The 4,235-nt window shown below is 39.2% G+C and overlaps 1 protein-coding gene across 4 annotated transcripts in view; it reads right to left on the bottom strand.

Moving 5' to 3' along the window:
• LOC107665879 (MAGUK p55 subfamily member 7-like) overlaps positions 1–4,235 on the bottom strand; it is a 147,129-nt gene that overhangs the window by 69,463 nt on the left and 73,431 nt on the right. The gene's annotated exons all lie outside the window — the stretch shown is intronic.

Raw genomic sequence — 4,235 nt, 5'->3', positions numbered from 1 at the left:
TATATATATATATGATCAAGGTTAAAACAGTTGTGCTGCTTATTTTTTTGTAGAAACTGTGATACTTTTTTGGTCTTTTGTAACATTAGAAATGTCTTTAAAAAAAAAAAAATAAATGGCCAGTGTACTTTTGCTGCTATCAGAGCAGAAATGAAAGCTGCTGCTTTCTAGTTTTCGGTTTTCTCCTTTTGCGTTCATATGTAAATAGCACAAGCTTATTTCGCAATATTAGATATTAGATCTAAAGTCCATACATACACCCGCCCATAGACCCTCCTTTTAAAGAAATCAGGAAAGTGGTTGAAAATGGACAAAACAGACCACTTAAAACACCAGGTGCAAGCAGGAACGTTTCTCCCTTTTCTACTTGTGATTGACCAAAATGCATCTTAATACAGGGGCCTGAGAGATAGTGAGTTGTATGGCAATAGTATGTATTAGGGGTATAGCATTTCTGCTCTGGGCTACAGCGAACATCCGTAATGTTAAAATGATATTGACCTCTTCTCTTCCGCTTGTCTCAAAGTGACCAGAGCAGCTGGATCAAGTAACCCCTGATGGTCCAAGACCTGCGTGGCCCAATACTGCACCTCATCACCTCACACTTAAACTGATCGCAGACCTTCAGAGAGCAAGACAGGAAAAGCCTGCAGACAGATGGGCTTGACTGTGAGATGCCTGTCAGAGAGGGATGTTTACACAAACCCCACCATACAGGACGGGTGCGACACACACCTATTTAACTCATCTTTATGAAAAGTTCAACAGATACACTGGTTAATGTTCTGGCTAAAAGTTACGTCAGAACTTAAACTTAAATAACATTAACATTTAAACCAGCATATCTGTTCCAGAAATGAAGGGCAAACATCTTTGCAGTGATGTGTGGCATTCCTCATTTCTAATATCCAGTTTCACAACTCATAAAATAGAAGGAAAGGCACTATTTTACGGTACGTGTGACACTTGAAATGCGCTAATTTAGATTTATGAAAGCTATGGCATTGTGAACACAGTGGAAAGATCCAAAATCGGGAGACAGAGCCCACATTTTCCTTATGAAAGAAGAAAAAAGGTGCCTGTCATGTAAAAGCAGTATATGATCTCAGATTGGCTTGTATGAGAAATGCTCCAACATTCCTCAGATGAGGTCTTGCTCTCGCTCCTTGTGTCTGTAACCAAGCCCTAATGCTCTAAATGTGTGTATAATGTAATACGTCAGTGGCTTTATGGATTAAACATATACCACATATGTCTGCATTCCATCCCAAGCACATTCAGTATCCCTGACAAACGCATGTGCGCACACATAAAAAATACACACTCTCACTCAAGCATATGTGAGTATGTGTTTACAGAGATATGCATTTGTTGACTCTGGAGCTTGCAGAGTCCAGGCAGTGAATGCAGAAGGCTTGTATTACTCTGGGAATTTATTTTGGATGCAGAATACGGATTATAAAGAATCGGAATCAGACAACAGCTGCTCTTTAAGAGACTTCACAAACATTAATATGGTGGCTCGGTATTAAGTAGGAAAATGTATAGCTGTAACTGCCAAGCAACGGGGACTCCAACAAATACATATTCAGCGTCTCAGATTCAACAGTAGGGCAGACATTTCCATCTGTGCTATAAACTGATAAATAGATAAGTGAGAGATTTAAACTGCCTGACTCTATATGGAAAGCCTTAATATAGTGAGAGTGGAACTGATTTTTTTGACTGGGTTTGCCAAGGTCAAGTGAAATTATAAAATAATAACAACAACAACAACAACAATAACCAGCAAAAGCCTTTAACGTCATACCATACTGTTCTCAGGTAGCCCTTTTCCTGACGCTGATACGAAGCGGTTACTATATTACTTTCCCACAAACAAATAACCCACGTCATTCCAATATGCTGATTTGGTGCTCATGAAACATTTCCTATTATCATCAATGTTGAAAACAGCTACTATTTTTTATTTTTAAAGGGGTTATATGATGCGATTTCAATTTTTCCTTTCTCTTTGGAGTGTTCCAAGCTCTTGGAGCATAAAGAAGATCTGTAAAGTTGCAAAGACTAAAGTCTCAAATCCAAAGAGATATTCTTTATAAAAGTTAAGAGTCAGCCACGCCTACCTAAAACGGCTCGTTCTAACACGCCCCCACATACCTACGTCACTATCTGGGAAGATTTGCATAACGCCGCCCAAATGTTCACGCAAAGAAAGAAGGCGTAACTTTTATTCTCGCTGTAGTATTGTTGTTGCCGCCGCCATGTCGTGAAGGCACTGTGTGTTTGGGCACCATCACAATATGGTAGGGGCGTAACATTTCCGTCACACGCTTGAGGTATTCGGCCAATCATAACAGACTGGATAGCTGGCCAATCACAGCACACTTTGCTTTTCAGAAACCAAATACACCAAATAATGTTCTTTTTAGCAGCATCATATAACCCCTTTAAGAATTGTTTGATGAATAGAGAAAGCAAAAAGCATAGCATTTATTTGAAATATTTTGTAACATTATCATTTACATTTTTCACAAAAAAAAAAAATCCTTACTGATAAACTTTTGACATGATTTTTAATGTATTTAAACCATCACAATTAAGTGACTATGCAGTCACACACTGGCTTTCAACAGACTTTAATTTATAAATTTATGTTATACAGTCATTGTTCCTTTTTAGTTCATGACCATGATACTCAACAAAATCAGAAATTTGATCTGATCAAAGGTAATCTAACATTTCTTTAGATGGTGAGGACATTACCCTGCTCCCTGGCCACTGATATTACTGGATTCTGGATAAGGGGCCCATTTTTCAGGTCTGGAACTACATTTTCCATGGGGGAAATGAATGAAACAAGGCCAGATTGGGCACTTCATACATGCTGTGAATGGGAAAGCAGGAAAGAGTAATCATTTGTGCTCCATTATGCCTGCTTTAGTAAATAAGAGCAAATAAGGCTGTTAAAGTCCCACACACAGGTAATGCTACTGCAGGCCTAAACCTCAGACTCCTCTGAGGAGTTCACCTTTCCCCATTGCCCCACAGGTGTGTGATGTTCCCCCTTGAGGGCTGAATACAGGAGTCTGTGCTGAATCTGGTTTCCTCTTATGACAAATACAGAAATGTACAGAGGTGAAAACCACAGACATTAGCAGCTGATCTTACAGCTGGGATAAGTTTACGAGCTGAGGATTAGGTGTTGGTGGTGGGGGGAACCACCAAAAAATTGACAAAATCCATATGCGAAAAAAATGAATAAAATATCTGCATAAATATCAGTGTAAATGCTGCCTTACAAAAAATAATAATACAATAAAAAAATTAATCTGATCAAACTTTATAGTAAAGACAAAAAACTTCTTGGGAGAGAGCATTTTACTTCTCCCTAGAAAAATTTTGAAGGAAAATGCCTTTATCTTTCTCTCGTCTTATATATAGAGACACACACACACACACACACACACACACACACACACATTTCTCTCGCGTTATATATAGAGACACACACACACACACACACACACACACACACACACACACACACACACCTAACCTAGGTGGAAATTACAGGTTGTGTCAGATTTCCTGTAAGGCTCTTTGGAGTGGCACCTTGGCAGAGGAACAGAGTGCAGCTGGACATGTGTGAAACCCTGCTTTAATTGCATGGAGAGAAGAGTGCAGAGGTCTTTGGCTCAGACTGCGGTCTGTTGTCCTGCCTGTCAGACCTCCTCTGCCTCTGCGGGTATGGGTAGACGGTTATACAAAGCACTTCTGAAGCACAGGCCAGCTCAGTCCACAGCACTTAGAATCCAGTGTACAACGGAACATACAGTCAGTGAACTATGTATCACAAATGGGCCCAAGTACCATAGTATCAGTGACATCAGTGATTGACCATTAAAACACTGTGTGCGACATAAAAAGAATTAGGGGAAGAAAAATTAAATGAACCAAATCAAAGGGATTGAAATTAAAAGCAAGTGAAAGCTGATAAACACAGGCACAGCACAACCTGACTAAACTGATTTCCTAAAAGTGGCATGTGAAAACCTCTCAAAAAGACAAGCCAGATAATAAACTTAAAGGGGTCATATGATGCGATTTAAATTTTTCCTTTCTCTTTGGAGTGTTAAAAGCTCTTGGTGCATAAAGAAGATCTGTAAAGTTGCAAAGACTAAAGTCTCAAATCCAAAGAGATATTCTTTATAAAAGTTCAGAGTCAGCCACAC

Source organism: Sinocyclocheilus anshuiensis, unplaced genomic scaffold (assembly GCF_001515605.1).
Source record: "Sinocyclocheilus anshuiensis isolate Anshui unplaced genomic scaffold, SAMN03320099.WGS_v1.1 scaffold647, whole genome shotgun sequence".
Classification (NCBI taxonomy): Eukaryota; Metazoa; Chordata; class Actinopteri; order Cypriniformes; family Cyprinidae; genus Sinocyclocheilus; species Sinocyclocheilus anshuiensis.
The sequence above is the reverse complement of the archived record's forward strand: the minus strand, read 5'-3'. Positions and strand labels throughout refer to the sequence as shown.